Source organism: Melanotaenia boesemani, chromosome 1 (genome assembly GCF_017639745.1).
Source record: "Melanotaenia boesemani isolate fMelBoe1 chromosome 1, fMelBoe1.pri, whole genome shotgun sequence".
In the NCBI taxonomy this organism is placed as follows: domain Eukaryota; kingdom Metazoa; phylum Chordata; class Actinopteri; order Atheriniformes; family Melanotaeniidae; genus Melanotaenia; species Melanotaenia boesemani.
The window spans coordinates 39,080,729-39,108,479 of NC_055682.1; the positions used below are offsets into that span (position 1 = coordinate 39,080,729).

Here is a 27,751-nt window from a genome sequence, read left to right on the forward strand (position 1 = left end):
TTTGATGTTTCAATTTGACTTCTAATTGGTTGGAGGGATAACAAGTCTGATCATTATTAGAAGCTTTATTTGACAGTACTGGAAGCAAATCACCACCTAACTCACAGACAGAAAGTCAAGTGGATCCATTGTATCTGAAATACTTTCACTTAACACTAGTTATGTGAAATCAATGGGAAATAAAGAGGAAACAAAGAACAGAAATGAAGAGAGTTGTTAAGATAGTTTCTTTCATATAATGCTTCTGTGTCAGAGCGTTAAGGGCTTTGATTTCTGTTTACTTTGTAGTGAGAGATATCGCCAGAAATTATCCTTCCCTTTAACAATCAGTGATCATCCAATAGGTTAAAATAAAGACTTGTTATACGCTCCCTCTCCCTTTCTCTCCTGTCGTTTTTATTGCGGTGATCAGTCGAACGCTTGCCTAACACGAGCCGTCTCTGGTTTCCACCTCCCGGGTTTTTCTACTCCGTTGCCACTGCTGATGTAGCGGAGGTTATGGTGTTAAACACAGAGCTGCTAAACGTTCCCCAAGGTAATAACCGTCAGTGTATATACAGTACAGTGCTGAAGCAGGAAGTTTCTGCCAAGTGTGGAAGCAATGTAAATGGAGAGTAAGAGGCGAGGGGGAAGTTGAAAGTGGAAACAGAAAAATTAGCAGATGAAGAGGTATGGAGGAAGATGGAGATGGAGGAAGCAATCGGGAAGAAGTGGAAGATAACTAATTGCCCAACCAGAGGTATAAATGAATTCAATAAAAGGTGTTAGTGATGCATTATTGTCAGACTGTTGTCGACATAAGAAACACAGCATCACACTATGTGGTTGTGATTAAATGTGTTTTTTAAAACTAGCTTTAAGTTACATAAACTCAGCCTTGTCCTCTTGTTATCCAGTGGCATTCTCATTCTTCATTAACAGAAAGTACTGGTGTAAAATTCCTGATGCCTCAGCTAAATCTGAGTTTTAATCAACCAGCTGCAGTTTTGCAAGTTTGACATAGACAACGATTTCAGTTGTAAGCTCTGGAAAAGCCAGTAACCGAATATTAAGTCTACAGATTTTAGTCCAATACCTAAAAATCTGACTCAACATGTGGACTTTGAAAGATGGTCAAGGCATGGTTCTACCAGTTCCTTCCATCACAGCCCCGATCGTTTTTAAGCCATATCAGTTTTATTGGTAATGTCCTCACCCTGTTACAAATGACCCTGAATTGTAATATGCTGTATAGAAAACTATGAGTGAGAAATAGATCATTCAAGTATAATAACATCACAACTGTGCAAGATGGACTCACAATTCCTCACACGTGTATGGTTTGTGGACTTGGTAGCGTTTAGGCACTGAAAACTACTTGTACAAGGAAATGATTATGACTAACCTTAAAAGAAACTCTCTCACACCAAATATTAGAGATCTTACCAAGTCATGTGTTTCTGGCCAATCAGCAAAATATTCAAACTTGGATTAACCAAAAAAAAAAAAAGCCTTAAAGGCATCACTTCAACACTTATTCTGATTGTCATTGTATTAATTTGCAATAATGATTTTCACGTTCATGAGAATTTAAAACACGTTTAAAAACCTTCCTTAATAAGCCTTACCTAATGTAACTTGTGTGTAGTCACTCACAGACATTTTGGCACTTTAGCGTTTTTTCTTCAGTTTTCCCAAAATGTCGTTTTTTTCATGCTTCTCCCAAACATTGAATATATTCCACATTTTTCATCTCAAGGAAGATCTTCACTAAGCAGGTTCCAAGTGAAAGCACAAGTAAATGGCTACTGAAAACAAAAGTTTCAATAAAAATCTGTCAGAAGAAGAACTTCAGTCGTCTGGATGGTTTTCATGCACAACTCTTCCAACACACATCCCCATCTCCTAATAGGCTTTTCTTCTTTCTGTTACAAATGTCTTTTATTAATGTTAGAGGAAATATTGGAAGACTGCATCCATATTTGTAGCTATTTTCTTGTCCATGTGCACACACACAAACACACAAACGCACACACGGAGAGAGAACTGTGTCAGGACAGAAATCAATAAATTACATAACACAGCCACATTTTGGACAATATCACAAACTGCGAAAAGACTGCAACGAATGTCACATGTGTAATAATTTAGGAAACAGTGTAAATGCCACGGCTATGTTTATGATTATGTAAAATATGTTTTCTTTTAATAATATTTAATGTCAGACGTCCACTCAAACTCTTAGCATTTTGTTGTACATTTATCTCAATAAAGAGTGTTTTCTCTTTTTTCTTTTTTTTATTTTTAAACAAAAATCTTCCTTTTACTACATGACTGTCCAGACAGAAAACACACAGGCTGCAATTTATAATAAAAAAATAAACCCTTGTCAACTTACACAGGACAGTTTCTGTCCTGACCCCTTGACCTATTTTTCTTGTTTCTGTTTTTTCCATTTTATTATGATAAAGAGAGAGCCAGTACATGAAGCCAGTAAAGAAACAATGAAAACAATATAGCAAATAACCAAAATAGAAAGTATACATATGGCTGGTGTGGGAGGTGAAAATGTTTTTTCTTTTTTCTTTTTTTTTAGCATCCCAAATCCAGGCCATGACAAAGATTTCACAACGATTAGCAAGGGAGGATGAGGAGGATATAGAGATGTACCAGAGCAGTATTAGCCTTTAATCACCAAAGGTGGAGCAAATGGGAGCCAGAGGGAGGCAGGCAGAGGCAGGGAGAGGGGGGAGTAAAGAGGAAACTCACTGCCCAAACAAAGGCACATGGGAGTTTTGCTTTTGTGCCTCAGAGTCTCAGATTTGACTGAGAAACTGAAAAGCCAGTCAGCCAGAATTTAAAAACTCCTGAACCATAAAAATAAAAAGTCCACATAACGTCTCCTCTAGAATTAAAATCTTCTGTTGAGTGTTCTGTGCTGGCTGCTGGGAACATACAGAAGCAGCATAACCCTTATCATGGGATTCCACCGGGCCCGTCTCCTCAACCGCCTTAACACAGCTTCACATCTCAGCTGTTTTTCTGTCAGTTTGTGTCATTAAATCAGTCACACTCGTAGTACGGTCCAGCCTCCATCATGGAACATTTTGCTGTGATGTTAGAGTTACAGTAACAAGCAAAAAGGGAAACGATGCATTTCTGGTTGCAGATAAATGTTTTGAGATGATGTCCCAGAAAATGCAAATGTAATCAACTTTAAAGGTGCTCCAAAGAAATATTAATGTGTGACTTTTTTGGAAAAGATGCATAGTTTGAAAGCAGGAGCTCTCAAACGAGCAAAAATCTTAGATTTATAAGATTTCTGGGCACATGGGCCGTTGTGGTCACCACAACATCACAATCAGTGGATGCACCAACAGGCGGTAAAGAGCAGTCAAGATCAGGAAGAGCAGGCATGCACCACCCTTAATGATGGTCAGAGTGAAAGGCGTGCTAAAGAAGAGAAGGAGATTGTTCTGAAATATATAAGAAGCCATTTCACGGCAGCGAGAGAAAAGGGAGTTAGCCTTAATACTAAATCTTAGCCAGGCTGTTGTAAGGCATGTACGTACACTAATCCTTAAATTAGACTGTTCATATAAAGGTAGTTTTCCTGGACTAAAAACCATTACTTCACAGTTTGCCATGTTCTATGTAAAGCAGACTTATAAGTCACACACACACACACACGAACACACACATATACAGATCACTGTGGTGGGAAGCAAAGTGAAACAGGGTGACCATAAAACCAGAATGGCCTTCACTTAGTGTTCCCTACATCACCCACCCCTCATCTTGCTCCCCTCACCCATTCTTCTTCTTTTATTTTTTTATTTATTTTATCTTTTTTTCTGTACTATGAATAAATTTAGTCTGTCCCGGACATGAAAATGTCAAATACCTAAAATACACCTAGGCTAAATAGCATATTAATTTTTAATGCCCGCTCATCCTATGCTGCTATTCTCATATCAGGCCTGTCTGCCAACAGCTGTTGCTGGCTCTGTAGCTGGGAATTTATCATCCATCTAGCTAAAGGAGGGGAGAGAGGGAGAGAATAAAAAAGAGATAGGAGACATTGTTCAGGATGAAAAGAGAAAGGGGAGGGACAGATCTGTGTTTTCATGGATCCCTACCTTGCATTTATATCACCCACACCTCAGAACTTTCTTACTTTGATATATGAGTGGGATTCAATTACACTAATGCCAAACATAAATTGTTCAAGATTAGTTCCTTTTCACCCCCTCCTTCACCATGTGTTATAGAGCAAGCTTCCTCATACATAAAAGAGAAATAAGGAGAAGAGTAGTGACATTGACGCTAGAGGTAGTGACATTGGGGAGGGCGGCAGAGGGAGATGAGATACACTGAAGCAATGTACCAGTGTGGGTGTTGAATGCCACCCATGTGCGTTTTTAGGTGGCATGTGGTGGATGATTATCATAGATTATCACAATCCAGATTGTTACAAGTTCTGTCTGCGCACATAGCAGCAGTGTACTGTAGCTGTGTGACTGTGTGTGTGTGTGTTTTGGTTTAAGACAGAGTGCCTTTGGGGATAAGACTAAATGGTGGGTGAATGACGAACAGTTGGAATGTGTTAGTGTATGCGTGCATTTAGCTGTGTGTATATGTGACTTGTTCTTTTATCCTTACAGTGTGAGATGTAAATAACATACAGGGTTTTAGAAAAAAGAAGTTGAGGACATTTTTTTTCTGCAGGCTATGTGTAAACTTACCTTAATACACCACCTGCATACTGGTGCACAACCTGTTGGGATCAAGAGGCTTCTCGCTGTCTCTCCTCACTGACTACTGAGTACTGGAAGAGCCACCTAGAGGGAGACACAGAGGAGGGGAGGGATTAGAAGAAGAGGTGATAATGAAATATAGACCTGAGAGGTAAGGAGGAAAATGGACAGGGGTTACAGCATAAAGAAGAAGACAGTGATGGGTTGAAAGGAAGACAAGTATAAGGTGGAGGGGTGGGTGTGTGGGGGGGATCGATGTCAAGATGGAAATCTAACAAATTCAGTAAGCGCTGCTTCAGAGGTCAAGGGAACGCAGCTGAAAAAGGTTAAAGATGAAATCAAAGCCGGGGTGCTGCGGTGCCCGGAGGCACAGCTGAAAATCTATCCCTCCAAGGCAAGGCCACCGCTGACGCGAGGCAGACAAGAAGCTAAATACTGCACGCCACTCGGGGATCTTTCATTTTCAGCCGATCAATAAGGGCTTATATTTATCAGGGCCTCCAAGCAGTTGCCACGTCTGACAACCTCCACTTCATTTTTGCACTCCTCCGCCGTTCTTTTTCCTCCAGCTCCTCCTCTTCCCTCTCCTCACCCTCACATGCTAAATTGACACCCATCCACAATGAAAAGGGGCAGAGACCCTGGATTGCCATTAACCCCCCTCGTGTCTCTAGTCTGTGTAACACACTTACACACACACATTTGCACAAATGCCCTGAAGATACAATTTTGCTAAAGGTCTGCCTCCCCCTTTCTTTGAAGAAACAAGCATTATCATTATGGCCTTGGCAGAGAGCACCAGCACCAGTGTCTTTTGTTCGTCAAACAGCCCATGCTACCAAATCGCACACCATCCATCCTTCCTCTTAAACATATATGCAAACATGTAGACATGTATCCTCCTGGTACATACAGATTTAGCCTTGATTATCTACAGTTTTCATCATTTTGTGGCCATGTTTATATCAAATGAGAAAAATATCAAATCTCAGATTACTACTATAAACCTGAGGAGCATTATGATAAGTGGAAGATTGGGTTTAGGGGTCTAAGTTAAAATAACTGGCTGTCTAATCATCTGCACAACAATATTTGCTGTGAGGCATTCTAAATAGATTATCGCTAGTCCATCTGTGTCATCATTGATTTATAAGGCATTAAGCTGCTTGGGGAAGAGATAGGGCATCGCCGTCTCTGCTGTTAAAGGGGCTTCTTGTCGAAATCAGGGGCATGGTAGTGGAACAACTGTGGCACTCGTCTAACCTCCCCTTTAATCGTTAGGCGAGGGGAAGTGAAAATAGGACGGGTGTATCTGTTTTTTTCAAACCGGAAAGTAAAAATCCAAATTTTCACTATCTCTTTTTGTTAGGCGATACAAAGAGATTGGGAGGAGGGGAGGAAGTACAGGAAAAAAAGAGAGAAACAAATAGCTCACACAAACACATGCACATACACGTATGCAGAAAACACACACACGCACAAAAAAAAAAAAAAAAACAAGGGACATCATTAACATATGAATGCTATATGCAAATGGTAGGGAGAGAGCAGATGTTGTTGCATTTAATTGACCTATATGTGAATTGCATCCAAACCTTTCAGTGTGTTTTCTGGGCCCACTGAGTACAGTTTTGACTGACTTTCTAGCACTACTCAACATATGAGCAGGGCGCACAGCGGCTTTATCTGTATTTAATCATAAAACGAAAGATGACACAGAACACATGAGAATTGAAAAACTGAAAAATTGGGGTAAAAGTGTTTTTGCTTGAAAACTGTGAAAATTCATCATCAGTATTTGCTTCCTTCTATGTTTAACTTTACAGATGACATCAGCAAAAACTAACCACCTATTTATTCCAAACAGGTGGTGGTGAAAGATATCTAATGACATTTACTGAATAAATATGATTAAGCATTCTGCGTTCATACCATTTAAAATGCATTTTTGCAACATAGATATACTGTAATACATACAGAGGGAAAAAAATTGTATGGAGAGATTATAAAATACTGCAGGCTTAGCTACACTTCAAGTATTCAAAAGTAGATAAAATAGTTAAAATATGAAACTTGAACTTCAGTCTATGTGGAAAGCAGCATGTGCGCCTTCTATCGACCGGCCTCCTTTGAGAGCCATAAAATCTTATTTTCCAGGAGTTGTCTTCCATATTCACTCAGCGTGAGCATTCTTTAACTTTGCAGACACATTCACTGAAGACATTTGCTTGTTTCTATATTTTTAAGGGAAATTATTGGAGTTAGATTTCTTGAACCATATTTGCTGTTCTTTTAAGTACGTGAGCAGAGCTATTAGAGGGTGACTGGGAGAAGAGATCTGTTGTAAACTAGATGCTTTCCACAAGAGAAATGTGCAGACATGGCAGCTTTTGCCTTCTACAGCATGTCCATTTATCCAAGTCTGAATCCTGATTGAGAAAGGCAAACTTGATCAATAATTAAACGTGTCATGCACTTGCACAACATATCATGGTGTGAAAGCTGGTAATCATTAAACCATCTAAATTTACTTAACAATGTAAAAAAGAAACAAAATTGAAATGTATTGGGGATCTAACTCATGTGTCCATCCATTTTTATATCAACATTGTACCATGTACTTCTATTAAAGGGAAAGAGTGATGGCTATTTAGGTTGGTCCACAGCACGAACATTTAGTGTCCCAGTGAAGGCTCTGAAATTGTACAGCGACCATGTTTTCCTTTGTAAAGACAACACAGCCAGTGTCTCACCATGTGATGACGTCAACATTAAATGTCCATTGTCTGTAACTGTAAATGGTCTGTAGTTATATAGCACTTTCATCCAAAGAGCTTTACATGTACGTCGCATTCACGAAGAAGCTGCCATGCAAGGTGCTCAACTACAACCTATCAGGAGCAATTAGGGGCTCGGTGTCTTGCTCAGGGACACCTCGACATGAGCTCGACGGCCTGAGATCAAACCGGCAACCCTTGGGCTACAGGATAACCACTGAGCCATGCTGCCGTAACGTTATTGATTTAGCAACAAACAAAAGTTTGAGACATCCTGTACTGTTCACTAAAGGCCTTTTGTTTTTCTACTTTGCTGTCACTCAACTATGGTTTCTGTTACAACCTAAAATATGCAATTTTGCTGCATCTTTTGTGAAGTTTTTGTGGGTTTTCTTTTTGCAAAAAAAAATTTCCATCCATTTTCTATACCGCGTAGTCTAATGAGGGTTGCGGGAAAGATGGAGCCTATCCCAGTAGTTAGAAGGAGGGAAGCAGGTACACCGTGGACAGGTCGCCAGTCCATCAGAGGGCCAACACTGAGAGACAAACAACCATTCACATTCACTCCTAGGGAGATTTTAGAATCAACAAACAACATTCACACATGACTATGGAAAGTGGGAGGAAGCCAGAGTACCTAGAGAGACAGGGATAATATGCAAACTCCATGCAGAAAGGCCAACCTCTCCCCAGCTGAGGCTTGAACCAGCGACCTTCTTGCTGTAAGGCCACAGAGCTAACCACCACACCACATGTTACAGACTCTTAATAAAAGAACAGCTGGAGCTGTTAGTACTTAAACTACTTAAGTTTGCAGGGATATTTTCTATTTCGTTTTCTACTGTTTTCAATTGAAATGCAGTTAAATGCTTTTAAGCAGACACTACTAGAGTTTGAGTTTACGATATTAATGTCTGTGTATATTATTTGATGGTTATTTTAATCAAGTCCCACGATAGATAGATAGATAGATAGATAGATAGATAGATAGATAGATAGATAGATAGATAGATAGATAGATAGATAGATAGATAGATAGATAGATAGATAGATAGATAGATAGTCTATGATACTACGTTGTTTGGGAGATGTGGACAGATTACTGTTTTCTTGTCACACTGGGCCGGAAACCATCATAAATATTCTCGGTTTTAAAACTGTTTTAATCTTTCTCACTTCCACAATTTAAAGCATTGCATTATCATCGCTGTGGTCTTTTTAATCTTTGTCAGTACAGCGATTACAACAGTGATAATATTCAACTGGCTAACTGTAGTTCTTCTTCTCAGGTGGAGACAAATAAACTCAAGGAATGAAGAGAGGATGTTTTGGGTTGTACAATGGGACATTAGCATGTGTGAACCCTGAAACACAGATGCTATGTTCATCAGGCCTTCTCCTTTTTTTCAATTTTCATGTTTCTCTGTCTCTTCCTCTGTTACTGTTTAATTCTTTTTAAATCATTGTACCACCACCCCCCATTCACACACACAAACCTCCAACCCCATTCTGAAATGCACACACATGCACATACATACGCACAAAAAATTCTCGGGAATGTCATTAAATTGTATTAAATAGCCTTTTGTCCAAGGGGCAAGGACCACCCGATATATGATAATACATTAAGGCCCCATGGAAGCAGCCACTGAGCCGAGACCATCTTAAGAACATGCATGGTGTGTGTGCCATTGTGTGTGCAAGTGTGCATGTGTTTGACATGTTGAAGAAATGGATGCCAGTATACAGAAGAAAAACGAAAAAAATAACAGAGAAGGGAGGATGAGGCAAGTTGGATTGGAGGAACAGAACAGAGAGATATATGGAAAGAGAAGAGAAGGAAAGGAGAGAACGAGGTGGTATGGCTGCCTGCCTGCACATGTGGCTCTCTAACAACTGTGACACATACTAATAGAAACATACCTAATAAATTACAAGCTTTCAGGGTCTGGCAAGCTGACATTTTCTCTGTGCGAGGGACAATTTCATATCTGTGGCGCAAAGTCGAGGAGCTGCTGGACCAAATTGCATCACACAGAGATGCCAGAGGATTAGCATAAAAATTAACACTTAAATTTCAGCTTATTGTCAACCCCACTCCTGCACCGGCTGCCTCACAACAATCAATTCCTCTTAGAAATCTGATTAGATTCCATGATGCTTATTATCCCAGTCATGTCTGCCTGCTCCCTTCACTTCCACCAACACACACACACACATCACTGGCAAAGTCAGAGCACAGGCTTCCATGACTGCCCAGACCTTTTGTTTTAATGGAATTAATTGGAAAATGAATCTAAAGGTGTGGCATTTCTTCTGACAGATGATGCTTCATCCTCTGTGTGGGTGTTTACCCAGGGTTTTGTGTCTTTACGCTGCACAAAAAAAAAAAAAAAAAAAACACCCCAACAAGTTTTTACTTACTTTTGCTCCATATTTTGCTGAAGTAATGCTTGAAGGTCAAACGCAACATGTAGGTTTTGAAGAATGATGACTTCTTTTCTGACTTCACTTCCACCTTCCACCACTCTGAATTAACTTGCGCCATAACATGGTTTTATGTGAACAACAAAAAGATGTAGAGACGCAAAAAAGAAAAAGAACACATGAGGCTGTCACAGTGAAATATTTGTCAGTATCCATTTCTGTTGAAGCACATTGCACAAGTATGTACTAAAAGCACAGCACACATTGGGTGGCTTTGGTAAGACTCTTGATTGTTTAGACAAATGGCATTTCATCGCATCCAGATGTCTTTAAGCTTTGCTCAACCACCATTGCTGCTTTCCAAGGCACAGGCTGAATGTATACAAACATCTCCTCATAACTGCATTCCTCATCTGGGCTTGTGAGCGTCACAGTCCTCGTCACTGAGCTTGGATGTCAGCCAGGACAGCTAACATTTCATATTCAGAATTTTTTTTTTAAGTAATCCTCGCAGGGACTGAATCTTTTAAAAGGCAGAAGGATTGAAAAGTATATAAAGATAATAAAGTCAATCAATTTGATCAAATATAAAAATGACTTTTTTATTTAAACTGCTCAAAGTGGGGCTTTTGCAAATTAAAAAAAAATGTTAGGGACTGGGGTGCACCCTGGTCGGGACAGGCCTTATAGTATAACATTTGTACAAAGGGTCCTAAATAAAGACACCCACAGGGTTGAGAGAAGGAGAGAAGAGAGAGGGAGAAAGAACAAATCGTCTGATGTTCTAAGTGGATAACAACAGCTCCTGCTATGCAGCAGCGGAGGCGCAGAATAATTTAAACCAGCTACCCGGCTACCCAGCCCCTCCTTTCACTCCCTCATCTCCTGGCCACCCCTCTATTCTTATGTTAACACGGCTAAAGCGGAGTGGGCCACCCAGCAACAGAAAGCAGAAACTTAAGTCCACACTTCAGGAAAAATAATCCATCTCTCAGCTTCTCTTTTTGCAATATAACTTTACTCGCTTACACACACATGCATACTGCTTGGTAAGGGAAAGGCTGAAACAGATACAGGGTGGGGGGCATGGGGGGTGGGGGCCCACACCAGTGCATTTACTGTGCCTTTAAAACATATTACTTTTCAGAAGAGAAAAGAGTTTGAAGAATAATAAACCTAGTGCTTAACTGGGCTATTTTCCCTTTCAGTTAATGTCACGCAGTTGCAAGGAGGGGCTGAGAAGAATTCATAAGTCTTTAAATGCAGAATAAACACTGCTTTCTTTGTTGATTGTAGAGTTCTGTTGTGTTTCTTGCTGATCTTGCCCCCCTTTCCCTCTTTTTTCCTCTCTTTGTCTGTCTAGCTCTCTTTTCCAATCTCCAAGCAGAGAGCTGCTGCTGTGTTTAGTTTCCAAACAGCACATCTGAGGTACACACCTCGCTGATATTTTATAGGTTGAAATCCCCAAGAATGGGAGAGGGAGAGAGTCATATTTTATACCGGCAGTTTATTTTAACGGGAGCTTGTAATTAACGCAGCATGTCCTCTATCTCCCAGCCATCTATGCCAAGGCCTTTATTTAAACAACTTTATTGTGCAATGTTTGCGTTCTCAGTGTTCGGCCAGGGCCCACACACAGAATATTATTTCATACTTCAAGAGGAGGGTAGGGGTGTGACGGGGGGGGGGGGGGGGGGGGGGCGTTGTAAGAGTTTACGCTCTGAGCAGTTATTGTTTTTGATTACAGCAAGACTCGTTTTAAAATGGCTCAGGCCCAGTAACCTTGTGCACACACACACACATATATATACTATATACAAATACGGTCTCATATCTCACACCAACTCACAGTGAAGGTTTAAGAGGCTGAAGGAGAACCTGTTTACAGAAGGGGTGTGTGATCCTGAAGCCTTTGCTCAGGCCAAATGTACAATCTCAGGATGATTTATGAGGGTAAGATCACACTATTTATGTCCAAATGAGAGCACTTGTTTAATGCCACTGCTTGGGGGCTTCTTGTTGAGTGTGCGTTTGGGTTCTGACAAGGTTTAAAGGAATTTGATGTGGAGATTGAGTGTTTACACTTTGTTCAAATGACCCGGAGTTAACATGGTGCTCATGAAGCAGGCATTTGTTGCAGGCCATCAGTGCTACTTAGAAGATCAAACTGTGAGATACATATGCGACTCACACTGGTGAAGCTTATTCTAAATTATCTGTGACTGTGATCTGTGCTGATTTCACAATATTCACCATTGACTTATAAAGAGATGCATTTTAAACGTATTAGATGGGTTTTAAATGTGGCCAACATGATTATTTTCCCTCTAAACTCGTGTCTGTATTTTCTTTTACAAACTACAAATGTACATTAAAACCACATCGAAATTAAAAGATGAGTTATAAAATGTTAAATCCATTTAATATTTATCATGTGCAAAACAGTCTTGAACATTGTTGGAATATTTAAGATTAAATTATTTGAAATCCATCACATGTCACACTCAAAGCTGATATTCCATCAATATCATCTTGTCACAGAGCATGCATGATTCTAACACAACAGTGTCGGTGTGTTACAATGTCTGCTGGCCAGCTTATCAGATGGACCACAGGCTGCCTTCAGGATGCAAACTGTACTATATGTTTTGCTTTTAGCACACAAGACACAGTTACATGAATGACTCATAACTAGAGCTGTGTGCAAGCATAGCTGCACTGCTGCAGCCTGCTGAGCCACCAATGACACTTCAACAAATGGGGTGTTAAAGAGTTAGTACAAATGATACCAAGGGCACTGCTGTGTGTGGACTTTACATACAACAGAGAATCACACTCATGGAATCCAGGATTTAAGTCAACAGGACGTTTTTTTGTTGTTGTTGTTTGTTTTGTTTTTTTTTGCTTCAACAGCAACTATATCTTCTGTCACCTGATCCTAGCTAGTCTAAGGCCCGAGGAAGCATTAAACGTTATAATATCTTTAGACAATAACACTTTATGTTGTGATATAAATAAATTGTTTAAGATTACTGAATTACCGTCACTCAACACTTAAATTGTCTATATTTCATTATATAATGTCAGCAAAGCAAGAATGTTTCACATTTTATGTATTTTATGTATATAAACATATAGTTATTGTATTGTTGTTTCTGAATGATGTTTGCTAAAGAACTGCCCTTAATCTCTCTTTCATGGTTTCTTTTAACAAAACCAAACAGAGACAGGTTGTAAGTGACATTAAGAAAAAAACTGCACTGTATTAAGTGCTCGAAGATATGTTGAGAAACTCGTGAAAAAAATTATTTTACTCATAAATTTAAAAGTGAAAAAAAGAATCTACAAGTTCCAAAAAAATGGAGCTGCAGGTTTGCTTGCTTTCACTGTCTCAACTTGTGTTTATTTGCTCTTAGATATACCTTCTGCAGCATTATTTCTTTAATGCCTCTAAACAAATAGATCAAAGTATATAAGCACAAGTGGAAAACTAGCGTTCTATTATGAATGTGATTCTTTATGTTCATATTTCTAGTTACAGTTCGGTCTAACCTCAAAATCTAGGTTCATAGCTTTCTGTGACTTAGTGAAAGGTTTGTCTGCTCTTTATTCCTTCTTAAATCACTTTTCCCTCTCTCACCTCTCTTTCCCCTACATCCTTGCCATGCAGCCTTTGCTCAGTCTCCTGCTCCCCTCCCCCATATGGAAGCAAAAGGCTATAAAAGAATAGAGTGAGGTGTAGACACTTCTTTAGCCTGGCAGAGGCCAAACAGATCGAAGATGGAGAGCACCTGGCTGCCGGGTAAAGCCACAAGCTGAGCAACACTGTCCTCTCTCTCCTTTCTCATCATCTTTCCTTATACAGAACACTGCTGCTGACATTTTTTTATTATTATTTTACCTGTGCACCATTTTTCCCAATGAATAAGTTGCTGTTCCATTCCTCTCAGAGCTAAAAACATATTTAGCAGATACATAAAACAAGATCTTTCCACCGTTATTGGAAAACAGCTCAAAAAACAAACAAACAAAAAGACATAAAGTTGCTGCGCTGCATGTAAAATAATCTTTCTGGTGTCACTAGTTTACTGACTGTTTAAAAGTATGAGTCGCAAAATCCCACACACACTTACACACAAGTGCATTCCCGAGAGCTCTGCAGCCCAACGAGCAGCGATGGAAGCTGCTCACCAGAGCTCTATCGATCCTACCTGAATCTGCTAAATTCTCTGCTCTGTCATTCAAGCCTTTTCAATTTTTAATCACCAGCTCCAACATCAGAACAAGTCCCTCTACTGTCACACACACAACCAAACACACACGCAAGTACTCCAGAAAATATTGCACAAGTCACAAACCTACACAATTGTACATGAAAAGTGCCCATATGTGCCATCTACAGAACTTCAGACACACTTGTTGCCCTAAATCTCTGAGCAAGTAGCAATACACCCATCACCCCCTGTCACAAACAAAGAAAATAATAATAAAAATACAGAAACACACAAGATTCAATGCTTAACTTAGCACAAATACTATTAAAATCTACATGCACCCTGTGTATTTCTGTGATTGTGTGTGTGTGATCATCTGGCCCAGTCTTGTGTCTGGACCCAGACTGTAGGCAGTTTTGACCTTGGGCTCCGCCATATTCATTACATCATTAAGTTACCTCTTCATTAACTTTTCATTGTTTATGGAGGAGGCATGTGGAAGAATAGGTGGGGGTGAGTCGATGATGGGAGCTCTTTATAAAAAATCCTTATCCGTGGCTGGGCTTTTGGGCCCTGTTCTGCCTGCCTGCCTGCCTGAGCGTCCCCTCCCCTGCATTGTTGGAGCAAACCAGTGGGGAATGGGCATATTCTGGAGGGTTGCTGTAACAGGACTGCTTATGGATGATTCTGCAAACTGAAAGACTAAAAAAAAATATGCATTATGATTTTCACCACTATTTTTTACTTTTTAAATTCATATGCACTTAAAATAATAAGCACCATGAACGATTGTTATTGATCTGCTACTACCTCAAATTTGATATTTAAGAAGCCTGGCCTTGTAGCCTCCAGGCGCTGTTGTGCTTCCACACCACTCTAGATATCTGTCATTAGCAATGCATTGCCCCAACAGCAGACACAGATTGTCTTTAAAAAAAAAAAAAATGTCCCTGCCAGCTACCATCTACCATTGCAGGCCAATTATAAATGGCAACTCACTATAGTATTAGTCACTCATCCCCCAACTCACTCTTTTAACTGTGGTGTCTGGCTAGACTCCACTGATTCTCTAGAATAAAAGGGGTAGATGTCCCCTTGTGTTACAAGCTGCTGAATGCTTGTTAGTTCACACTTTTTCCACTGAGAGCTCAGAGGGGGAGAAGGAGCGACAGACATTTATACTTTTGCGCTGGGAGCTTTTTCAGAAATGAGGTATTTCAATTCAATGCATAATTCTCATATTTAGGATAAAAATAAGATTAAATCATGGTTTTGTGCAAGTCTATAGGTGACATCAAAAATGTAAAATTATAATCCGAATACTCTGGGTGATCTGCTAAGCAATTACTGAAAAACTAATTCATTAAAGAAAATTAATCTTTCAAGAAAAATGAGGAACAAGGGGGAAAAAAGGCAGTTAAAAAAAACCTCCAGACATGTTCATGTAACTTTAAACATAGAGGGTTTCATTTAACTGGAATAGGCAGCAGGGATGGGCTTCTTTAACAAAACTATGTTTCAGTTTATTTATTTTCTCCTTAAACCCTCAACTAAGATCAACATAGCATTCATGATGAGGTTCTCTTGTTCTTCCGCTGCCACTGTGGGGTTTTTCCAACAATCCCAAACCAGGGCCGAGATGGGTTAATTAGTGGCTTGTGTGTAAGTTTGAATGAGGGTTGTCTGTCTGTTATGTGTCTGCCTTATGATTGACTGGCAGCCCGTCCAGGGTGTGTCATGCTTCTCACTCAGTGTCTGCTGAGATGTCACTCGTGACCCTCATAGGATGGCATGAGTTTAGCTAATTTATGATTCTTCCATTAATAAAAGAAAAAACACTAAAGAGAAGATTAAAACACAAACAAAAATCTTGATGTACATCAGCTGTGACTTTTAATAATGTCTTCAAAATAGACACTGATGGTCAAAATGCGGATTTTTAACTGTCAACCTGATGTTTGACTTCATCCTTGTTTTTCCATCCTTATAATATCCAACTTTACAATTTCTTTTTTATTAGTTTGCTAATTACATGTATCTAGAAGATAGAAGTTAAGACTGGAAGACACCTCTAAGAAACAAGATGCAAGTTATGGGGGAAAACATGGTTTTCTGCACAGCCACAGGCGGATGTACAACTCAAAGCTCAGTCTGAATTTACACAAACGACTGAGAGTGTAGAATATTCCCATTACAAAATCCAATCACTGTGGCAAACAATAGCAAAGGACACAACATATTACACTACAGATAATAAGAGAAGATGTAAGGAAAAAATTAGACCTCATGTTCCACTCAACCAAAGCTTCTGGTATTCAATTACACAAACCATGTTTCAAGCATTGAATATGCCTATGAGAAAAATGGATGATTGTATCAGAAATGCATGCATACATGCATACCACACACAGTCACTCGGCTGATGTTATCTTGAAGGTCTTGTTTTCCAGCAAGCTGCACTGCTAAAAAAAAAAAAAAAAAAAAGCTCTGTGCAGCAGCAGGTCGCTTCATTTTGGTCTGGTTTATTATGGCAACAAATGAGATGTGGAAAAATTGGCAACCTAAAGGGCAGAGTGGGGGAAAAAAAGAAAAGAATTCTTCCTTCACTTCAAACCCTCCTCCTTTTACCGGTTGTACGCTTTAAGACAGCTTGATTTTTGACACATGAGATGGTTTGAGTGATGTGGAAATAAAAACAAGTAATCTGGTTGCAGCTTTGATAGTAACAATCAAGATAAGCTGGAAAAATGGAGATGGAAAAATAATAAAATCTCTCAATCAAAGTGATGAAGGAGGATCAGCAAGAGAAAAACAGAACATTAGTTTCAGTTTGACCATGCAAAGAACGACTCAGTAAACGTAACTCATCATGCAATTTCACCATGTAATTTTTATGAACTTTGGGTGTAATAAGAGGTTTTTCCTGCTTTGTGTCTTTTAAAGGAAGATGAAAAATGGATAAACCAGTAGCATTATTCTTTAAGGTAACCATGCATTTACTTTCAAAGTAAAACTTTGGCTCTGTGCTGTACATACTGCATTTAATCTTCTGATGGTGCAGTGGAGCGAGGAAGTGAAGCAGAACATCAGAGAGAATGCAAAAGTTGTGGGGTGAGATGAAAATTTGTCTTTTTTGACAGGTAACATCCTTTTTTCCTTTCCTTTTCAGAGCCAGTTGTATCTGCCTCAAAGCATTACTGTCAACTGATCTTTGATTAAACCACGTTAACCGCTCTTCACCATGTTGCCTCACAGTTGTATTCACAGGCACTATATTAAACACTTGGAGCAAGCCCGCTCTGTTACATGTTTAACTTCAGAAGACTAAAGTCTCTCAATAGTTTAAGACATGCATCCTTAAATGAAAACAAGTATGGGATCCAAAATATTTTTCAGTTGTTCTTAGGATAAAGGGAACAGAGTGAGGTATGGCAGAGGTGAGATTAATCCTTGACTGATGTCCGTGCGGTTTCCACCTTGGCCTGCTGGGCTGTTGCTAGGCTGCTTTCTTTAATGATAGCTGGGACAAAAGCATTTCACTGCATAAGAGAGTTAAAATTACACCAAATGAGTCTAAAAGGGATTTGGTCACAGCGGCGACTGAGTCTGCTCTGACACCTGGGTTGGCAAAATTTGCTAATCAGCTTAGCTTACCGGATCTCTTATTTGTCCTTTCTCGTCAGTGTTCAGGAAGCAGCTTGTCATTTTAGCCCTTGCTCATTTTGTAAAATGACAAATGTCGCTGATGGCAGTTTGCTAATTCCATGGTAACTTGATGCCAGGATAAAAAACAAAAAAAAAACTTGCCCATTGTTTAGTTTGTGTTCTCTGTAGTCTGTACTCTGCCAAAGGCTGTTTATGATGTACAGAAGCATTACCTCTCTGGCTGATTCCATCATAGTCAGGATCATGTTCTTCCTCTTCTTTTCTCTTCTTGTCTTTTCTTTTTCTCTTATTATATTGTGAGTTTATCATCTCAGCAAATCTGATGATCTAAATCAGGGCTTAAAGAATTAAGATCAAGGAGTTCATGAAAAATATGGATGAGAGATATTTATAGGGCTAATAAGGTTGTGTTTCCTAATATAATCTAAGTCAGTGAAACTGTTATAAAAGAACTCAGTCCCATCAAGTACCTGGAATAAGAACACTTGTACACATTGCCAAATGTATTCATGTTACAATCCATGGACAGATAGCAACATATGAGGTTTGGTACAGGGTGGAATCATTGTGATATGACAGAAACCACTACCCACAAATAAATACTGAATATTTATCTGAACTCTAACCATGTATATCCAACTCCTTATCCTTTCTAAGCAAGAATGAGGAAAAAAAACAGGATGAATCGGTAGACAAGAGAAAGGGCTGTGAGAGCAGCTGCACTAAGACAGTCACCACTTCTGTCACTTCACTTCTGTCTTCCTTCCTTAGTGTTTGTGGCCAATCCAGCAGTGTTGATGGTGCACCATCGTGTATCACAACGATTTGATAGACTTCGTGAAAAAATCAAGTTTTGTTGTCATGACACACGACATAATCCACTTCATTACACAGAAAAAGATGTAAGACTGACAAATCTGTAAAGATTTATTTTTATTTTTTGTCCCATTTTATGGGACTGCAAAGTTTTGCTTCACCAACATACCTAACGTGTAATCTGCTGTGAAATGAAACGACTGATTCATGGCCTGAGACAGAAAAATAAGGTTTACCCTAATATATAAATTTTTAAAGTCTTGAACACAAAAAACGTCAGTGGTGGAGCCACATGCGACTTTCAACCAGGAGATCTGAGTTTTTTGTCCTGTCTGATATTCTATTTTCTAAATTTACCTCTTAAAAAAAAACAAAACAAAAAAAAAAACTTTATGCTTTAAAGTAAAGAAAAATATATAAACATACTTTTTCATGTGAAAGGTTCACATTTTGCCTAACTAGGTTGGTTTTAACCAAAATTCAGATAAATAAAAGGATCAACTCAGATTCTATTACAAAGAACCAACGTGAGAGGACTCAGATTGGGTCAAAAACCATAGCCTGTAATTTCTTATAAAAAACCCTCTGACTAATTTGATTCAACACAAATTTGCAGATTAAGCAGCATTCAAAACATTTCAAAACAGATCTACCTTTTTTTTTTTAGCTGGAAATGTGAGTTGTGTATAAAATACTCAGGTGATGACTTGGATCAATAGATTTAGTGCTAATGCTGTGTACAGTGTGTCGTCATTAGACCACACACAGACCTCACACGTACCCACAGCAATCAGAGTGCAGCCTTTGCTATCTGACAGAGCGTACCACTAGGGAAACGAAGCACCATGTGTGTGTATGAGTGTGTGTTATGCACATGTGTGTGAGTGGGAGAAAAGACCTCAGAGCCCTAGGGATAGTGTGTCACATAAGCTCCATCACAAGGCTGCTTTATTGAGCCTGGCATGGGTCAGACCCCTACTGTCATCTTCAAATATGCCTGCCACCTGCTCACACACACACTGAGATACACACTTGAACATGAACTCACATACATGCTCACACATCCATATCTGAACATGCTAGCCGTAAACAACACACTCATGCATACACAAAACCAGCACACATGGCTTGACAAGAATTCATCTGGTGTTTTCTGGTAATTGCAACAAAAACACCAAATCTGGACGTGTCACGTTTATTTCCCAAGACCCCAGAGCGGAGGGCTAATTTCAAACAGACTCCCCTTTTCACTGCACAGACTTCTGTCCTTTTCCCCTCCTACCACCCTGCTTCTTCTTTTCTTTCATCCTCTCATTTCAGAGTGAAAAATGCAGGCGATTATCTACAGGATAGTTCTGCAAATAGCTATTTTGTGACTCAAAAAAAAAAAAAAAGGGGTGTTCATGTCATTCAGCCCTCAGATTTTACATTCCTAAGCTGTGTGTCCAGGTCCTTGTGCCATGGACTACAGATAACATAAATTAGCTATTCAATAAGATAAGCAGCCTCACTACAATCACTCCTGATGTCTAACAAAATCAGAGGTTTTCTCTCCTCTTCCCAACTAATAACAGTCTATTTTCCTGTGCATTTACTTCTGTGGAAATCCACTTGCTACTCCCATACGACTGGCATACACTGAACTCTTCATTAACACAAAATGAGCGCCTGTGTGCAAAAGTGAAAATGTGTGTGAGAGCATCTAGTATGGACACGCTTTTCTTCCTCACAGGCCCAAGCATAGTTGTTTGTATGACTGCATGAATTGGTGTGTGCATGTGCCTGTTTTATGTGACACTACTTGTGTGTCCGTGTGCGCATGTGTGTGTGTTCCCTGATGGAGATAAGTCTGAGTGGTTAGGAGGGAACAGATGTCAGCTGGTGTCGGCTGCCAGGAAGATTGAACAAAGCCAATCACGTTGCCTTCCTGTCCAAAACGCATGGCAGAGGGAGACCTGCATCTAACAACAATTTGTGGCATTAACTCTGAGCATGCCACCCTGCCTGCAGCTCTCATCTCTCTCTCTTTCTCCTCACACACACACAAGCGCGACCATCAAGCCCTGTTTGAAATAAATATGGTAAACAACTGGTGGAGATATAAAAGATTGCAGGGGGAACAAACAAAATGGCGTCTGTAATATGATCTGCCCTCGTTGCCACAGTAGTGTAATCATTCATAAGCCCTTACAATGGGAACACTGGTATGAATTACTGAACTTCACCTGGTTTCCAAATGTTTTTGTATCTTTCATTTATTCATAATTTTTGGGAGGGTACAGATGGACCAATAATTGATTAAATCAGATGTCTGATGCTCTAAAGCGCATGTTTGTTTTTTGTTTTTTTTTTTGCTTTTTTTTTTGTCCAGCTTTATCAGCCCATCAAAAAAGCTTTTACATTCTCACTGACTCATTGCTCCAAATAACAAATGTTCATTCCCTTTCCTCTGCCTTTAGTTTCCCTCTGTCTCTTCTCCTCTTGCTGCCACTTCTTTCTCTGTTGAGCACAATCATTTTAGCAGCAAGTTCTTTCATGTGCAAGGATGAGATGCACAAAAGCTAATTTGGGAAAGAAGCATGCAGATCTTAATTCTTTTGGAAGAGGAGAGTGAGTCATGGAGACATTTACCATATCCCATAAACAACAGGCAGTGCAGACGAACGAATGCACCCGCATGTATACAGCAGGCAGGTCAGACAACTTCGGCGCCGTGGAGCACATATTCATCTTTCTTTCAAGCCAAAATTTAATCTCAGTGGTGGTCACTGAAAGCCTCTGATTTGGGAACAGTGCAGTCATCCCAGCTGGGCACGCACACACACATATTCCTTTTGGGCGTCAAAGTCGAGCCAGTCTGAAGTGCAAATAGCTATCAATTCAGGAATTGGCCTAAAAGGTCATAGAAGTACAAAAACGAACAGAACAAAACATGTTTCTTGCTTTGTTTGCAAACAAAGTGGAAACTATTGCAATCTCCCTCTGGGATTAATGAAGTAGTTTTTATTTTACTTCATTAGAAAGCAGACACTTTAAAGTAGCACCGTGTAAATTTCTGATGATCAAAATATGTATTTCTGACCCATTTTGAAGGCACAATGACATTCATTATGTGCATTTCTGCAGCCCTCATTGCCCTGCAGTGTTCCAAGGTTGTTCCAGCCTGGAACATCATGTTACAGCTGAGTCTCGCTTTACTCAAAGTTAGGAAAAAAAAACAAAAACAAAATGCCAGATATGATACGATAAAACACGATACAATGAGGAACTGTACAGTACACTATGATGTGCTTTACAATGATAATTGATTATTTATTAATTATTTAATTAGCTCAACATAACTTTCCAACTTTCAAACTCTGTTTTGATGGCACACTGACATTCATCATGTACGTTCCTGGAGCCATGGTTGCCCTGTGGCATCCCCAGGCTGAGAAACCACACGTCACACCATTTTTGTCTCGACCCGACGCATCACACACCAGCAACTAGATATCAACACCCAGTTGGTAATGTGGACATTAGTGGATGAAGAGAGCAAAAGAAAAAGAGTAAGAGACAGAGCAAAAGATAGGACATGTGTCAACACCACACTGATTTTTACTGGCTGGAGAGATTTCAGGGAAGAGAAGGGATGCAAGATGGAGGCTGATTTAGTGCCTCACTAAGACAATATGCCAAAGCTCAGTATTGTTTCTTTAAAGAGTGACATGGTCCATAAAGAGAAACTGAGCTATAATGAGATGTTCCAAGCTGCAAAACAGTGGTGAATTATAATTTCTCAGCTTCAGGATGCTGCAGGGCAACAACGACTTCAGCAATGTGCATAATAAATGTTACTGTTCCATCTAATCCAGTCAGAAACACAAACTGTAGAAATAAAGTTACATAGTGTTAGTTTAAGACAACAGAAAACAGCCCAGATGAATAATGTCAAGCTTCTTTTTTGTCAATTCGCGACATTAAATATGTGTGTGTGTGTGTGTGTGTGTGTGTGTGTGGTAATCACGGCTTCTTAGCCTTGACTGGAAGATCCTCGGAGAATGTCTATTACAAATCTGTTGACCTTTGACCTCCCCAGTGAGTTGTAAAAAACACTCTCCATTTCCCTTAAGAATTTAACAGCCTGCCCAAGTGGTGTGTGTATTTGCATTTGCCTATGTTTGTGTGTGCGTGCCTTGTTTGTGTGTGTGTGTGTGTGTGGTGTAACCTTGAGGTTAAAGAGCAATCTGCAGCCAATTAAGCGCTTCACTAGGAGGGCCCTGCTTCCATGAATGAGAGGAATGCTCCACGAGCTTAAGAGAGAGGGACTTGACTGAGTGCTTTGAAAGCAGTGTGTGTGGTAGCTGTGTCATGGCTGCAATGTTTACAGTGCAGGTTTGTGTGCTGGTAACAATTAAGTGTCAGGGAGCTAATGTAAGGGTTTAAAAGTTCACCACATACAGAGAGCTTGAAAGAACAATGCCTGAACAAAATTCTTCCAACTCCTGAGCCAACTTCAGACTCACAGACCTCTACAGATCAACAATTACGGAGGAAAACTGATCACTCTAGTCATGGGCATTACTGGGTTTGTGTGATAAATGTAAATAGCATAATGTGTTCTTTAAATTTGACGATAAAGAGCAATGGTTAAGATTTAAGCAGATGTCTTTGCAGGAAGGGTTTGTCTCGTTACTATCAGTGTTGACCTTGTAATGCTGTGGTTCCCAACCCTTTTTCCTCACGGACCCCCTTCATGCATATATTAAAATGCTGTGGACCCCCTGCTCCACCCTGTGCTGAAACCATGCTTGGTTTTAAGCTTTCAAAAGTGAGATTCTCACCATAAATAATGTATTCTGATCCTTTGATAAAGCCAAAGTTAAATGAACAACATACAGCCTTACTTTTATTCATTAAAATAGGGGCAATTTGTGGACATTAATCAGAATGGCTTTAATGTTCAAACTCTCAGGGACCCATTGGCCCATTGGGGGCCCCGGACCCTAGGTTTGGAACCACTGTTGTAATAGACTGGTGAACCATGCAGGTGACCTTGAATGGCATTAAGGGGGCATAAAATTAAACAGATGGATGGATGTTAGCAAGAGAGCAAGCAAGTTACAGTAATCATTTAATATATAACGGCCTTAAACAGTGTTGTTTTTTGCAGGAGTCTCAGTTTTAGTCTTCAGGACAAAAATGTTGATTAGTTTTAGTCACATTTTAGTCTTTTCAAAGTTTGATAGTTTTAGTCCAGTTTTAGTTGACGGAAAATCAAAAAGGTTTTAGTCTAGTTTTAGTCAAATAAAAAAAGTATTAGACTTTTAACAAATTAATTTAGGTCAATAATACGTATGAAAAAGTGGAATCAAGGTTGACAGGTTATAACAAGTATTGTAATTCATGAAACAAGTTAACCTTTGGCATAATAACCAGATTCTTTACCAGGCTGATAGCTTAGCTGAGACTTTCCCATCAACAGGGATGAAATGCTGCCGTATTATACTTAACTGCTGTTGGGCTGAAACCTTTTATTTCTATATTTCATCTTTTTTAATGAATTGATGCCCTACTTCATCATACAAACATGTCACACAAGAAAATAGCAGATCTATAAGTTCAACATATAGCAACACATTGTGAGCTTGTTGTTTGGTTATTTTCATCAATAATTACTAAATTAAAAGGAATGTTTTAGACTTAGAAGGTTTCCAACCAACAGCAAATCCTTTCTGATCTACTTAGGTTGATGCTTTGTACAGATAAAGTTCTAGCTGCGGAATCAATTACTCCAAAAAAGCAAAGAGCAAAAACATCCTGACTTTGGTAACTGTGGCTTTATTTCTGAGAATTTTCTGAAGTGTAAAACTCCACCCTGAACACACACATGTCCAAAATATGAGCAAAGGATGAGGAACACATGCTCAACTTGACCTGGTCTGACAGTGAAATTATGATGGATTATAGTTAAAATATGTCCATATATCGTTTCACCGCTTCCGACCACCAAACCCCTTCGTCCACGCTGCCGCCATGATTCATTTATGAATAAATAAACAGCTTCTCTGTGTGTGCTGCACGTCTGGTGGTGGGCGTGGCCAAGGTGCAGCAGCACTGCTGACAGATTGAGCTCACAACAGGCAGAAATGTCGTACATTTTTAATGTCAGACAATCAGTCCTGAACATTTTCGTCTCGTCTCATCTCGTCAACAAAATCTCACAAACGTCTCGTCATGTTTTCGTCTTTAGAAAACCATTTTTAGCTCAGCACCGTCTCGTTATCGCCATGAAAAAAAGGTTTGTCAACGAAATAAACACTGGCCTAAAAATAAGAATGTTTTAGGTCTTCAAAGTTCTTGTTTTGTTCTTTTTGACTTAAGGAACAAGGTAACATTCACACTGAAGGTCTTAAGATTACATAAAAGTCTTTTTTTGCAGTCGTTTACGTTATGATTTACACACAGCTACCATTAAACTCTAGCTTAAACAGTCCACATAGAAGAAGGCGATCTCTCTGCACCCCATCTCCTTTGGAGAAGAAACGTGTCAGATGTGTTAAAGTCGGATGGAATCTGACATGACGGCTCAGAATGAGGCTGCTTTTTACCAACATCAGATATGTATCTGATTTAGAACCACATGTGAAAGTGGTCTGGGTCTGACTAGAAAAACTATGACTTCTGTTCAAACTCTAATAAAAACAGTCAGATTTGGGCGACTTTTGCCTGCAGTGTGAACGTAGCCTGACTCTTTCATGAAGTAACATGTAAGAGGAAGTTCACTTTTTTGTGTATATTACACTGTCATTATTTTTTCAACAAAGAATAAGCCAAACTGCAAGACGTGGACTACATGTAACAGCAAGTTTATTAATCTTTTTTTTTATTATTATAATTGTTATTATTATTTATTTATTTAATTTTCAAATTTTGACTTTTTGTTCTGAACTTCTTCAGAAAAGGATTAGTGACTGTCTTAAGGATGAACCCTAAATAATCTGGGAGTGGCCTCATCATCTGTCTCAGAATTTATAGGCAGCAACAATTGTCTCAGATCACCACTGATTTTTATTTTCCCCCCTACTTAGAATTGTGTTAAACAGACCAGTTAAATTAAAATAGTCAAAACATCTGTTTTATGGAGGTTAGTACATTTGCTGATGATGAACCTGGCAATAGTAAGTAATTAAGTAAATGTTTATTTATTTAGCTCCTTTCAAGATAAAAATCACAAAGTGTTTCATAAAAAAACACACCTTACACACATTAAGCATCTTCGATGCAACTTAGAGGGACATTGTGTAAGAATTACACCATCTAAGGTTGGATCGTGTATAACGTATGGTGCATTCTACCGTCTCACTTTCTTAAATACATGTTGCAACAATGGTAGCCGCCGTGTCTCAAAAAGCCTCGTTAACACCTATGAAATCATGCCATCCGATAGTTCATAAAGTGTTCACTCAGGTAAAGATGTTCGTGATTTCATAAATATTGCAGACTGCATCCCAACAAACTATCAGATCTGGTTCCTCTGTGTTTAGAAGGAAGAATAGTTCTCACGGGGGGAACCGATATTGACAGGAAAACTGGTCTCGACACAGCACCACCTTTTTGTCACAGTAATAGTCAGCTTATAAAGCCTTCCCACCAGCTTTTAGTCCGGCTTTGACCACAGTGTGACCTCCACCGCTTCAGGTAGCCTGAAAGCTGGTGTTTACCGTGACTATGAAAGAGAGTGAAACCACGTAAACATACACGTCTGTACAAAGAAGACTGGTGTATTTTAGCAGAAACTGCTAATATGCTGCCCATGGCAACGAGCAACACTGTTTAACAAAACCGAATGAAAAAGTTATCTTTAGGCTCATTTAAGCAGTACCATTGACTCACTTGCTGAGGAGAAAGCTGCAACTTCAGCATCCCTTTAAAAATCTTTCTCCTTCTTGAGCTCCTTCCACCTGGGGAAGACTAGCCTGATGTTGTTTTCTCCTTTTATTATTGTCACACTACCTTTAAAGTCCCCTTTTTCGCTTTCTTGGTGATGGTGAAAACGGCTCCCATGCTGCTGCTGCATATGCATGGTCCTGCATTTTTGTCAATAACAATTTAACAGATTTTCCAACTTGCCGGGGTAATAAGCCACTCTCGTTTATCTTCTCCTCCTTCGTCTGAACCACTGTGCGCTGGTTCACAGGGAAATCGCATAGTTGGTGCTATTTGTCCCTTGGCGGCAGCTGTAGTTTCAAGATGGCAGACCGTCATGGTGCTTTGCTACCTTAACCATCATATGTATAAACAAATCTAAAACTATTTGCATACAAGAATATGTCAGATCATTAGTGGAAGTCATAATACACCAATGATAACACATATATACATGCAGACATGGATTTTGGCCAGTAGACAACAGAAAATGTTCCACTATGTCCCTTTAACCGCTTAATTCCTGTGGAAACAATGAGGATTTACTTTGTTTTTAAAAGAAAGCCACAGACATTTAAAGTTGATAATAATGACACAGTGAAATATGTCATATGTTTTTGTTATCTGAGGTGATTTAACCTAATTTTACAACCTGATAAAGATCAAATGTTTCTTATGTTCTGTTAGATAAAACCCCAGCTAACTTTTTTTTTCCCCACATAACTGTATCTACAGAGGGGATTGGTCCTCTTCAACCGAATCCACCATGTTAACTGTTTCCAAGGCCCAACAAAGATGTGAAAGATGTGAAACATGCTTGGATCTGTAAATGGAAAAACTTTCATAAACTGGTTGTGAAATAAAAACATTATTTTTGTATATCTCTACTTTTCAAGTATTTCTAAAGCAAGTAATTGGAAAGAATTAAGGATGGGACAAACAAGAGGAGGAGAGTGACAGAAGGAAGAGGTAAGGAGGCTCTGCTAGATGTCCATCCAGCTCTCCTTCACCTGCCCCCCACCTGCACCTCCTCCTAGCAGCCCAGGCCATCCATCAGTGGGTGAGCAGAAAGGATCAGGGCCCAGAGTAATGAGCCGTAAGCCCCCTTACACGTGTTGATGCGCCACTAAATAAGATCAATTTACCTTGACTACCGCCACTGCTCTGCAATGACTTGAGGAGAATGCCCCCCTCCCCGATGCAC

At 39.5% G+C, this 27,751-nt stretch overlaps 1 protein-coding gene across 4 annotated transcripts in view; it reads right to left on the reverse strand.

The window, feature by feature from the left end:
• The window catches only part of znf536 (zinc finger protein 536), a 220,013-nt gene that overhangs the window by 132,731 nt on the left and 59,531 nt on the right, over positions 1-27,751 (reverse strand). For all 4 annotated transcript variants that reach the window (XM_041994189.1, XM_041994199.1, XM_041994218.1 and 1 more), the window contains exon 4: positions 4,725-4,820. The gene's annotated coding sequence lies outside the window, so the exon portion shown is untranslated. The remainder of the gene's footprint in view (positions 1-4,724; positions 4,821-27,751) is intronic.